At 32.1% G+C, this 12,669-nt stretch overlaps 1 long non-coding RNA gene across 1 annotated transcript; it reads left to right on the top strand.

The window, feature by feature from the left end:
- Positions 1-9,613: 9,613 nt before the first annotated feature.
- Positions 9,614-11,950, top strand: LOC134690530 (uncharacterized). Its single transcript, XR_010101958.1, has 4 exons — positions 9,614-9,775; positions 10,684-10,770; positions 11,234-11,355; positions 11,810-11,950. It is a non-coding gene; the product is annotated as an uncharacterized LOC134690530 (long non-coding RNA).
- The last annotated feature ends 719 nt before the right edge of the window (positions 11,951-12,669 follow it).

The raw sequence follows: 12,669 nt of genomic DNA on the forward strand, positions 1-12,669 counted from the left end.
CCTTCGTGCAAATTTTCGCGGATTTAAAACTTTTTCTTAGACCACAAAAATTTCCGCAAAAGTTATTTTGCGAATAATTTGTTACGTCTGACACGCATATTTTTGACGTTTCGGTAATATTTCTATCATTATTTGAAACTATTATGAAAAGTTGAAGAATATTTTTTTTTGTTTTTTGGAAACAGTAATACTTGCCTAATCTATGGATATAAATTTCATAAAGCTGAACTATTTAGTTTTCATAGAAGAGCTATTCATCAAATTGCTCTGTCGCATTTCACAGCATTGACGCAATAACGTGCTTAACATCTTATGTAAATGATATATATAAAAATGGGACGGAAATTTCTCAAGACTGTAATTTTGCAAAAATATAAAAATAAATCCAATTGTCCAGAGTGAATGTAATGTTTCCTGCAAAAAAAACCTAAATCCATCTAAAAGTAAAATACGGAAAAACAGGATTTTTTTGTTGCAAAATTTACTTCTACAGTAGGTATGATCTTATGATCATAAACATAAGATCATAAACAAGCTTCTGTCCAAGTTTGGTAGAAAACCATTAAAGATTAAAGAAGTTCGCTGCTCAGTTAAAAAATAAATAACTTTCCGTAAAACTAGTATATGTTGATAGGGGATTAATTGAGGAATCAAAAAAGCAAAAAAATACAGGGCTCAATGTGCTTGTTTTAGAGATATGTCAGATATTAGCCATTGGAATTTTGCGGGAAATGTTCTCTCTTGACTTTTCATAGCTTCATCACTGACCAGTTAAAGTTCTCAAAAACTATTAAAAAATAAATAAGATTTTATAAGACTTTTACAAATGGCTTATAATTATACGTTTGAAAGATTTGTAAAAAGAAAATTTAGGGTCCATGGGAATTTATTTTAAGGCATTCAAACGGATAAAACCAGAGTATTACGAAAATCTGTCAAAAATTCCAAAACATGACAAGGAAATATCCTTAAAAAGTTATTCAAATTTCATTAACTTTAATCACAGTGTGGATATTTGTGGACGCCACCGACGACGACAGCGACGCCGACGATGGAATGTAAGATAATTATTCCTCGCTTTTTCGAAGGCTCGACAAAAAAGAATATTTGCATGATAACAATTAAAGCCATGTGTCATTTCTAAATAATCGATACTAGTGTTAAAAATTCTTTAGAGGTTTTAGATAAAATACATGCTTTCAATGGTCCTTACAATTCTGTTGACAGTTATGATTTTTCTACTCTGTACACTACACTTCCACACAATCTTATAAAGAAAAAGTTTTTGTATTTGATAAAATGGTCTTTCGAAAAATCTCATTGTAATTTTTTTTGCTGTAACTCGTTTAAGGACTTTTTCTGTAACGAAAAAGGAAAGTATGCTAGATACACTTACTGGAAATGTGAGGATATGATTGAAGCTTTAAACTTTCTACTAGATAACATTTATGTACGTTTCGGCGATAAAGTGTATCGTCAGGTAGTAGGTATTCCTATGGGCACCAACTGTGCCCCTTTAATAGCAGATTTATTTCTATATTGCTATGAATCTCAGTTTATGACCCAACTCAGTAAAGACCCATCATTGTTATATTTGGTTAATACTTTCAAAAATACCTACCGTTATCTGGATGATATTTTTTCGTTGAATAATCCAGAGTTCTCTAAATATACTTCAGAAATTTACCCAAACGAACTTACTTTAACTAAATCTAACATAAACAGCAGCAGTTGTCCTTTTCTAGATTTAGACATTTCAATTTCAAACGGGAAACTTCACACTAAAATTTAAGACAAAAGAGACGATTTTTCATTTCCTATTGTTAATTTTCCTTTTTCAGACGGAGATGTGCCTTTGGCTCCATCATACGGTGTTTATATATCGCAACTCGTTCGGTTTGCCCGTGTGTGTTCTGATGTCATAGATTTTAACGAACGTAATCAGTGCATCACTGGTAAATTGTTGTGTCAGGGATTTCGATACCATAAATTACTTAAAACTTTTACTAAATTCTTTCATAGATACAAAGATTTGATTGGTAAATCTGGCTATACCTGTAGAAAGCTTATTAAAAATGGTATTTCACATCCTAAATTTTATGGTAATATTGTACTTAAAGCGAGGAAATCACTATGTGATCCTTGTAAACTCATCGAACCTTAAAACAAACTTATAAGTAAGGGTTATCGTACCAATATTGTAATTAGATCTCTGAATATAGTTCACATTGGCACTAATATTGATTTTGTCATTAGCAAATTAAAACAGAACTAATTTTCATAATCTTTTGAGGCGAGATGTATAGAGACACAGACACGTTAATTTTTATTTCCATAGAAGTCGCTCTTCACTATCCTACTACCTGTCGATACTTTTATTTTTGGCATTGCACAAGTCATGTCTTCTTTGACTATAAATGACGTTAAAATACTAAATCCCTGGGATGTGTTTTAGTTGATTTTAGTCTCTGATGCATGATTTTTTATTATTAATTGGCTTTGGCTTTTAACTAGCTGTCAGTAACTGCGAGCACTCTCAAATCGTATTTTCTTGTTAATTCGACCTGTTGATACTGTTTATAATGCTTTTTTGTTATTTTTTTTAATATATGGATCTTGTCTGTACACCAGCTTTGATTATTTGTGATATCTTCAATTTTTCACTTATTCTTACTACATTTGTATAAACTTCAAGATTATAATTATTTTTTTAAAACCGGTTTTTTTCTAAAGTGAATTTTGATTGGTTAAATATTTCCCAGTGATGTCCTGCTATGGCTTTGTTTGAATATGTTTGTTAGCTTGTTGGTCATGAATGTTTGTCTCTAATATTTAATTAACTGTCCATTTGTATTCAGATATCGCAAATCAAATGTATTCGTTCATTGTGTAATCATACGTTTTTTGATTGAGTTAAGTCTGCCAATTGATATTTTATCGTGTGTTTTTCTATGTTGTGATGTTATGCTATTGTTTCAGAAAAAGGGAGAAGGTTTGGATCCATTAAAACGTTTAATCCCGCTGCAAATGTTTGCACCTGTCCTAAGTCAGGACTCTGATGTACAGTAGTTGTCGTTTGTTTATGTAATATATACGTGTTTCTTGTTTTGTTTATATAGATTAGACCGTTGGTTTTCCCGTTTGAACGATTTTACACTAGTAATTTTGGGGCCCTTTATAGCTTGTTGTTCGGTGTGAGCCAAGGCTCCGTGTTGAAGGCCGTACTTTAACCTATAATGTTTTACTTTTTAAATTGTTACTTGGATGGAGAGTGGTCTCATTGACACTCACACCACATCTTCCTATATCTATCAAGATAAGACTTGATTGCTAGGCTATTTTTCTTACATTTTTTTTTATATAAATAAGGCCGTTAGTTTTCTCGTTTGAATTGTTTTACTTTGGAATATCGGGGCCTTTTATAGCTGACTATGTGGTATGGGCTTTGCTCATTGTTGAAGGCCGTACGGTGACCTATAGTCGTTAATGTCTGTGTCACTTTGGTATCTTGTGGACAGTTGTCTCATTGGCAATCATACCACATCTTCTTTTTTATATGCAGATGATCTACCTGATAAAATTTTGCAGCCTATAGGGCAAAATCATCAGGTGGAATTGCATTCAAATGGCAACGTATTGCGGATAAGCCAAGAACACTGATAGACATGTTTAAACATGCAAAACCTAAATTTTACCCAAACATCTAAGAGCGGTTATTTAGGTTCAACTGACTATGCCAGTAAAATCTGCAACTGTAGAGGGCTACCCTGTAGAGAGACCCCTCAGTGCTGATAAACGAATACCCCTCATGTTTTCTTAAAGATGGTGGAGGACCAATTTCAATGGTCTGCAATTGATGCATTTTCATCCGGAAATTTAACTTGATCTTGACCAGCTGGTCATTGCCATATTTTACTTTGATGGCAACACGGAAAATGAAACATCTATTCATTTTATACTATAAGGTAGTAAGATGTTGCATTGCATGAAAAGCAATAAAAGTTAAAGACACCCTTGTAGATTTCGAAAAAGAGTAGGCTAATGCCGCTACAAGGCAGCATTCGTACCCGCAAAGTGGAAAGGGATTAATATAAGTTGCAAAACTTGTTTCCCAATCCACTATAAATGAATATGTATAAACTAAACTAATAAAAGTTTGAAAAGATACTATAGTAATGAAATAGTCTACTTAAGACGTGTATCAAAGAATTCTTCAATATACCAATAATATGACACTCTTCTGCACATCGAATTTCCTTGCATATATTAACTTCCCAAACAGCAACTATACGACCCTACTGATCACACAATGGCCCAGAACCCCGGTTTAGCTTCTAGATGCTCTGTAACTTTTGGGGACCCCCACCCTGTTCCATTTTTCTTATATATATATTACACATCAAAATAAAACAAAACAATTATTATTATACTAAGCATGTTTGCATATAGTGCAGCGAGATCGTTTTAATGTCATTGAATTAAACAACTTTGACATAAATAGATCAAACACGACACAGAATAAATTGACACAATTTCACATATGGAATTCCGGGTAGAATCTATTTTTAAATACATTATTTACCAGTAAATATATGGTTTGAGTTTTAATCTGGATACAACTGGATTTTATTGGTTGAAAAGGGTAGATCATACGTTCATAGAGGTCAAATTCAAATCTGTTGTTTCGCAATGTCTATGTCAAATTAAAATCTCCTGTTTTTAATTATAATACATGTCTTTTAAATACCAATCAGTAAAATCGTGATACATCAATTTATACGTACTGAGGATATGTGTCTCGTATTTCTGTACCCGTTCTACCCGTTCTATGCACTGAAAACAAAATTTAGATCTTGTATATGTCATACATAACAGGAACTTGACAATGCTACGTTTGTGTTACCTAGTGTGTGGTATAACTTAGGACAATTGAATATTCAATGCAAACACTTTTATTAAGACACTCAATACATGTCGCTGTTGAAGGCAAACTGAGGAAAAAATCCTGTTCCGAAACTACCTGTGACTATATATCTATATGCGATTCATCCAATATTCTGTGCACTACTTTTCACATTACTTTTTAGAACAAAATATATGGCTGTAGACCTATCAAGACTTCTGTTTTCATTTCAAATCAGGCGTATTGCACGTTTAGAAACATACAAGACAAATCGACAGGTTTAACTGAAGGCGCTACTATAATTAACAGGGCGTTACCCTCAGATATTATTATATAAACTTTATCCCTCTGTACATACTTATCAACGCCCTAATTAATTTTCCATTTACACAAATCTGAGACTATTATAACATTTATAGTACCAGCACAATTATGGGTACCACCTAGAAACGAGAGTTTTATCTATACATTTTTATTTGCGAACTTCTTTGTTTTCAAACAGCACTCTTCATGTGTACTCCTCGTGCTGGTTCTCCGAAATATGATTACTTTCTTCCCAATTATAAGTTAAAATCCATTTGCCAATATCATGACTAGGAGTACTTGGTATTTTTTATTCTATTTTATTTGGCAATGTGATTTATTTATTTATTGATTTATTGTTTAATAGATATTTGTCCATCATTCATTTACAAAAAGTTGGTTTCGACATTTTGCATTAAACAATTAACAAAATCAAAAAATATTGATTTAAGCGTGAAATCACATTTTTTGTCCAATTTCGACTGAACAATTATCCATCTTCTGAGCTAGGTTTGGAGCAAGCTCTTCAACTCAAACTCTTCAATACAAAAGTAGATATGCTAATATCTATAAAAGTAAATGGGGTTTTTTTCTGAAAAATTATGGACACTCTTTGCTTTTTTTCAAAACACATCTAGAAGTCATATTGTGGTTTCTTTTATTCTATCGTTACCATTGGCATTTGTTGGTATCATCCAGTTAACTGATCGGTCTATATACGGCTAAGATTCAATACTCATATATCAATGTTTCATAAGTTGGCCTTTTCTGTAGTTGAAAAAACAAAATTGGTGGAATACTACATATAAAAAATTTTGAAATTCATTCTATTTTCCTTCTTAATTTGGTAATTTGACGGGTGCCAACTGTGGAGCAGAATCTCCTTACTTCGGAACACCTGAGATCACCCAACATTTTTGGTGGGTCTGTGTTGCTGAGTCTTTATATATAGTTTTCAATGTTGTTTCTTGTGTACTATTATCTGTCTGTTTGCCTTTTCATTTTTAGCCATGGCGTTGTCAGTTTATTTTCCATCTATCAGTTTGACTGCATGTCCCTTTGGTATATTTCGTCCCATTTTTTTGTAAGCTTGAGTTTTATATCATTTATTTTTCAATAATTCGTGTCGTCCGAAAAGGTTGCCGTGGAAAATTTGTGACTCAAAAATATCAAGCAAATCTATACGAAACAACATGCGTGCACTTTTTACATACAAGAAAGGATAACATGATTTATCAAAAGAATTGGTCACACGTACGACAGACTAAAGTACAGCAACCAACAACACCAAACTAATGCTATAGAAAATGGGCGGGCAAACGAAAGCATAAATGATATCTTAGGGTTAGATAAAGGTCAATTACTATAACCCCCATTTTACTTGATCCAGATTTCCTAAACACAAATAGCAGCATATTGTATTCGAATAATATGATATCCACACGTATGTTACATGCAAAGCAGGATTAGCTTACCCATCCGAAGCATCGACATGGCAGATAAGGTCAAATAATTATCGAAATATTTATATCACCGTGTTACTGTATTATGCCTAATTTATAGAATTCAATTATTATTTCCAATAGAAAACCTATTGTTGGCATTATGAATATACAGTAATTTTTACATATATTAAACAATTGCATTATAGACAAAACACAAGAAAAACAAAACATGAACAATTATAGTGTTATATACATTTAAGATAAGATAAGATAAGATAAATTTTATTTTCCAAATTAGGTCCCCAGGGGGCATATACACATAACATATATGATTGATACAACATACAGTATTTTACATAACATTGTAAAATAAACTATTGAAATAGTCATACAGGTATTATTTGTTAAATAAAAAAGTATTTGAGAGTTGCTACTCCAGAGATGTGGCAAACCCCATTTATTTTTTTTATTTTTTTTAAATTTTTTTTTCTCACTTGATTTTATAATATTTTGCTGAAAATGTAAAAGGTGTGGAAATGACGCAAATCGACCTATGTACAATATGACCTTTTGATACGTAAATCATGTGTGACACTGCATTGCCTATTTTACTTAATCTATCCGTTTTTACAAGTTAACAGTTGATGTATTGTTTCATTCACTTTGACTGTGAAAGATGTTCAAGCAATAAATTATCAAACATAAAATCGGAGAAAACGTTCAGCCTTCTACTTTCTTCATTCTGGAATTTTTTTTCAGCTTAAATAATTGGTGAAAAATATACATTGAATATTATGCTGTATTCAAGCGTTGGTCTGGATTTTGTTAGAACGGGTGAACTGATAGGAAGTTTCATCTGAAAAAGAAGGAACTGGTTCAGCTAGGCTTAATTTTCGTCGATTTTGTTTTTTTATAATTACAAAATGTAACAACATTTTACAACCCCAGCCCTTGCAAAAGGTCCGGATCTTGGTTGGGGTCTACACTTCTATATTCTTTGATAAAATATTTAGGCCATTTTCTGTTTTCCGACTGTATGTTTTTTCCTTTAGTCCTTCTGGATTTTTTTTTTGTATTTTACTGCAGTTATTCTCATTGTAGTCTACCATGGGAACCATATCTGTCATAAAGCTCCTAAAAATTTGGTTCCTATCATTCATAATTACACAAGTTGTAGTTATACATCATGTTTCATTTAATTAACGTGGACTTCTAAAGATATTTGGATATCACAACTTGTTGTCATATTTTCAATTAAGATTGGAGTTGTTTCCCTTTGAATGTTTTTTTGAAATTTATCTTTATATTTTATGATTTGGTGCATCGAAAGCTATTGAACCATATTCGCAGAAAAATAACTTTTTTTTAAAAATAACTACCATTAAAATCCTGGCAAATATCAAATTAAGTTTCTGAGAAATCTGGAAACCTGGGTATCACCTCATTGAATTAAGATCAACTGAAGGTTATCACCCGTTATATCTAATCAGTTATTTTCGGGTAGATCCGGATTTTTGTGATATTTGCGAACGTTTTAACCTGTGAATTCTAGGCAAATTTCCTCCTATTGAAAATAACACATTAATACGTATCCTTATAAGAACAAGAGTGCACACGCTGACATGTCTTGCCTTCTGTTATAATCATTGATATTATGTTGATAGTCCTAAGTATAAAGCTATATCAACTGTCACATAAACTTAACATTAATTAAGATTACTAAACAAAAACCAACGAACCTTGAAAATGAGGTCAAGGTCAGATGAACCATGCCAGGCAGACATGTACAGCTTACAATGCTTCTATACAGCATATATATAGTTGACCTATTACTTATAGTTGAAGAAAAATAGACCAAAACACAAGAACTTAACACTGTGCCATGAACCCTGAAAATGAAGTCACGGTCAAATAAAACCTGCGTGACTGACATAAAGATCATAAAATATTTCCATACACCAAATATAGTTGATCTACGGTATATAGTATTAGATAAAAAGACCAAAACTAAAAAACTTAACTTTGACCACTAACCCATAAAAATGAGGTCAAGGTCACATGACATCTGCCCGCTAGACATGTACACCTTACAATCATTCCTTACAACAAATATAATAGACCTAGTGCATATTGTATGAGAAACAGACCAAAACACAAAAACTTAACTATAACCACTGAATCGTTGACACTTCCATACACCGAATATACTAGCACTATTGCTTATAGTACTAGTATCTGAGATGTGGACTTGACGACCAAAACTTAACCTTGTTCACTGATCCATGAAATGAGGTGGAGGTCAAGTGAAAACTGTCTGACAGACATGATGACCTTGCAAGGTATACGCACATATCAAAAATAGTTATCCTATTACTTATAAGAGAGAATTCAACATTACAAAAAATCTGAACTTTTTTTCAAGTGGTCACTGAACCATGAAAATGAGGTCAAGGACATTGGACATGTGACTGACGGAAACTTCGTAACATGAGGCATCTATATACAAAGTATGAAGCATCCATGTCTTCCACCTTCTAAAATATAAAGCTTTTAAGAGTTAGCTAACGCCGCCGCTGTAGCCGCCGCCGGATCACTTTCCCTATGTCAAGCTTTCTGCAACAAAAGTTGCAGGCTCGACAAAAATGAACATCGGTATTTTCTAGAACTTGTCGGGGTCCCTTGGCCCGCGGATTCATACAGGGGTGCTCAAAATAAAGTAAAGTTATGTAATGAGTATATAGGTATTTTTTCATCGATTTCTAAAAAAACGGCGATGCTCTTTTAACTGCTGGTTTTCATGTGTGCACCCTCCCTCAGTTTAAAAATCCTCACAGATTTTCATGATTTTACCAAAATGTACTGAGGAACTCACTTCTAGTCATTTCTGTTATTGAATGCTATTGGTGGTTTCATGTTTGTATTAAGTTTCCACTGAGACTACTATAACACAGAGATTGGTCACTCTCTGTACTGGCCAGTCAAATCGTATTTACACGATGTCCACGGGATGCGCGCGCACGCGGACTGATTAGACAAGAAGGACGATCAGCCATTGTTTACAAATGAGGTGCAAAATAATAACTTTTTTCTAACTGTGTGGCTTATTAAGGAGTTTTATATATCGGTAAGTGTTACAATAAGATTAAAACGTTAATTATTGTTTGTTTATGTTCACAATAGCATTGTTTAGTGAATTAATAAGCGTAAATTTACAAATGAAACCTGAAATTTACCGCGATTGAGTTAAAAGTCCGTTAGGCTGACTCAATTTATTTTGTGAATCGGTTAAATTCAGATGAACAGTTGGTTTTCTAGATAGTATTAAAACATTCCCTTGTAATTTTTCTTTTTACTGATGTATACTTTGTCATAATTTAATATACCATCATACTGCCAAGTATCCCTTTTTGTGAGGGGATTTACCTTATGAAGGTTTCAAAATGGCCGATGTAAAATTTTTTAGTCAATTTATTTTGTGAATTGGTTAAATTCAGATGAACAGTTTGTTTTGTAGATAGTATTAAAACATTCTCTTGTACTTTTTCTTTTTACTGATGTATACTTTGTCATAATTTAATATACCATCATACTGCCAAGTATCCCTTTTTGTGAGGGGATTTACCTTATGAAGGTTTCAAAATGGCTGATGTAAATTTTTTTAGTCAATTTATTTTGTGAATCGGTTAAATTCAGATGAACAGTTTGTTTTCTAGATAGTATTAAAACATTCTCTTGTTCTTTTTCTTTTTACTGATGTATACTTTGTCATAATTTGATATACTGCTACATGTATTTATCCCTATTTGTGTGTGTGTTTGTGGGGGGGGTCCCATGATGAAGACTCCCAAAAGGCAAGTTTGTCCACAATTTAAAATAAATCAATCAATTTACCATGGCTATTAGTTTGTTAAAGTAAAGAAGCCATAAAGCAACATTAACACAAGAGTTGAAGACCCATTCATCATGCTTTTAGTCTAGAAGCTTAAGCATGATAAGTTTTCAAGGTTACTGATTATAATTTTTTTATTGTAGGAATGCCTCACCGAAAGAAATCTCGTTTGGGAAGACGGCATAAGAACAGCCATAAGATAAAAGAACAGAAGCTTAAAATTGGTACTAGTAAGTTTATTTTTCAACATGATAACATTTAGATATCTGACCGACTTTGGAATACCAATGAATTAGGTTTTACTGCAATATCCTTTAATTGTATTTAAATCATCTTCAGTATAAATGACATAAATTATAGCATTCTACATATATATATATACATTTAACAGAGAACATTGTCCATTCATTTATTATGTTCATTCTTACACAAAATTCAAGCATTGACCATGTTGACTCATTAATAAAGATTCAAATTAATACATCTATAAAATTTATGCATAGGCCACTGAGTTCATTGCATGTCTAATGCTGAATAAAAATGCTTCATTCCTTTTGTCATTTAAGTGTACCTCATCTCTAAGGTGGTTATGTCTGAAGCGTTTGTGGTTCCAAAATTTAATGTCTGCTGTCTGTGGTGTTTTCTCTGTCAAATGTTTATTAATCTGTGTCCTTTTGTTGTATGCATTTATAGGACTATGACACTAGTTGGAATGAAAAGAGCTAGAATAATTCCATATCATAGATGAAATTGAAGAACAGATCAGAAAGAAAGCAATGAAGAAAGAAAAGGATGACTTAATTTCAAGAGCAGATGTAAGTTAACATATACATGTATAAGTATATTATTAAGTTGCCAATAGAACAATAATACGATTGCAAAGTGAAGGTTAAATCATTGTCTAATATTTATCCTGTTGAATTAGTAAAAAAATAGACAATTTAAAAAATATATATTCATAATATTAGGATATAATAGGAAAAACAGGCTGTAGTTCTCAGAAATCAAGGATTCTGTTTTTAAATATAAAAAAACTTGCATGCTAGTTTGCTATATATATATATATATATATTGTTCCCTTTGATTTATTTGTCTTTTGATGTGAACATTTGTACAAGGTGTAAAGTATTTTTTAACTACAATGTGTATTTTACTTTTGTAAGAATCATTTTCCAGAAGCTTGTTTAATTTATTTTGATGAGCATATGAAATAAGATTTAGTGACTGTTGCATAAAAATGTACAGGAATATTTCATTTTTTCATTTCAGGATACAAAAGTTCACCTGACGACCAAAAGGAACTGCACACCAACATGATCAAGAGCCTTTATCATTCAATGGACTGACAATTTCTGTTTTGTAGAGAATAAAAATCATCAAAATCTATAACTGTATTTTTTGTTTGCATTTTATAGTGAGCTTATAAATAAATTATTGAAATAATTTGAATAGATTGTATGTTATCCTCAAGACTAGAATAGAAAATAGAAGAAAAAAAACTGCAAGTTGTATAAAAAAGTGGAAGGTCCATAAAAACTAACAAAATCGAACACTTGACTGCAAAAACAAACAGAACGAAGGGGAAAAATGTCATAATCCTGACTTGGTACAGACTTATTCCTAAAAAGAAATGGTGGGTTAAACTTTGTCGGATTGTTTACAGTCTTTCAAAACTTGGTCATATTGGTTACAGACTTTTCTAAACTTAGTCCTATTGTTTACAAACTTTTCTTTGGTCTCCAGGAAGATTAGAATGTGTAACCCTATTATTGTTAATATTATTAATATTATTATTGAAGTTTTCCAGCTTTATAAAAAAAAGATGTGGCATGATTGCCAATGAGACAACTGTCCACAAGAGACCACAATTGACACAGACATTAACAACTGTAGGTCACCGTACTGCCATTCAACAATGAGCAAAGCCAATACTGCAGTCAGCTATAAAAGGCTCAATAAGACAATGTTAAACAATTCAAACGGGAAAACTAACTGCCTTATTTAATTCAAAAAAATATACAATGCACTATATTGAAAAGTAAAATGATGGTAAAAATCAATGCAAGGACACTTTTAAGCAAATATGTACACGTGTATTGTATATTCTGCAATACAGTGCACTTTTCAAC

This window comes from Mytilus trossulus, chromosome 11 (genome assembly GCF_036588685.1).
Source record: "Mytilus trossulus isolate FHL-02 chromosome 11, PNRI_Mtr1.1.1.hap1, whole genome shotgun sequence".
Taxonomy (NCBI): domain Eukaryota; kingdom Metazoa; phylum Mollusca; class Bivalvia; order Mytilida; family Mytilidae; genus Mytilus; species Mytilus trossulus.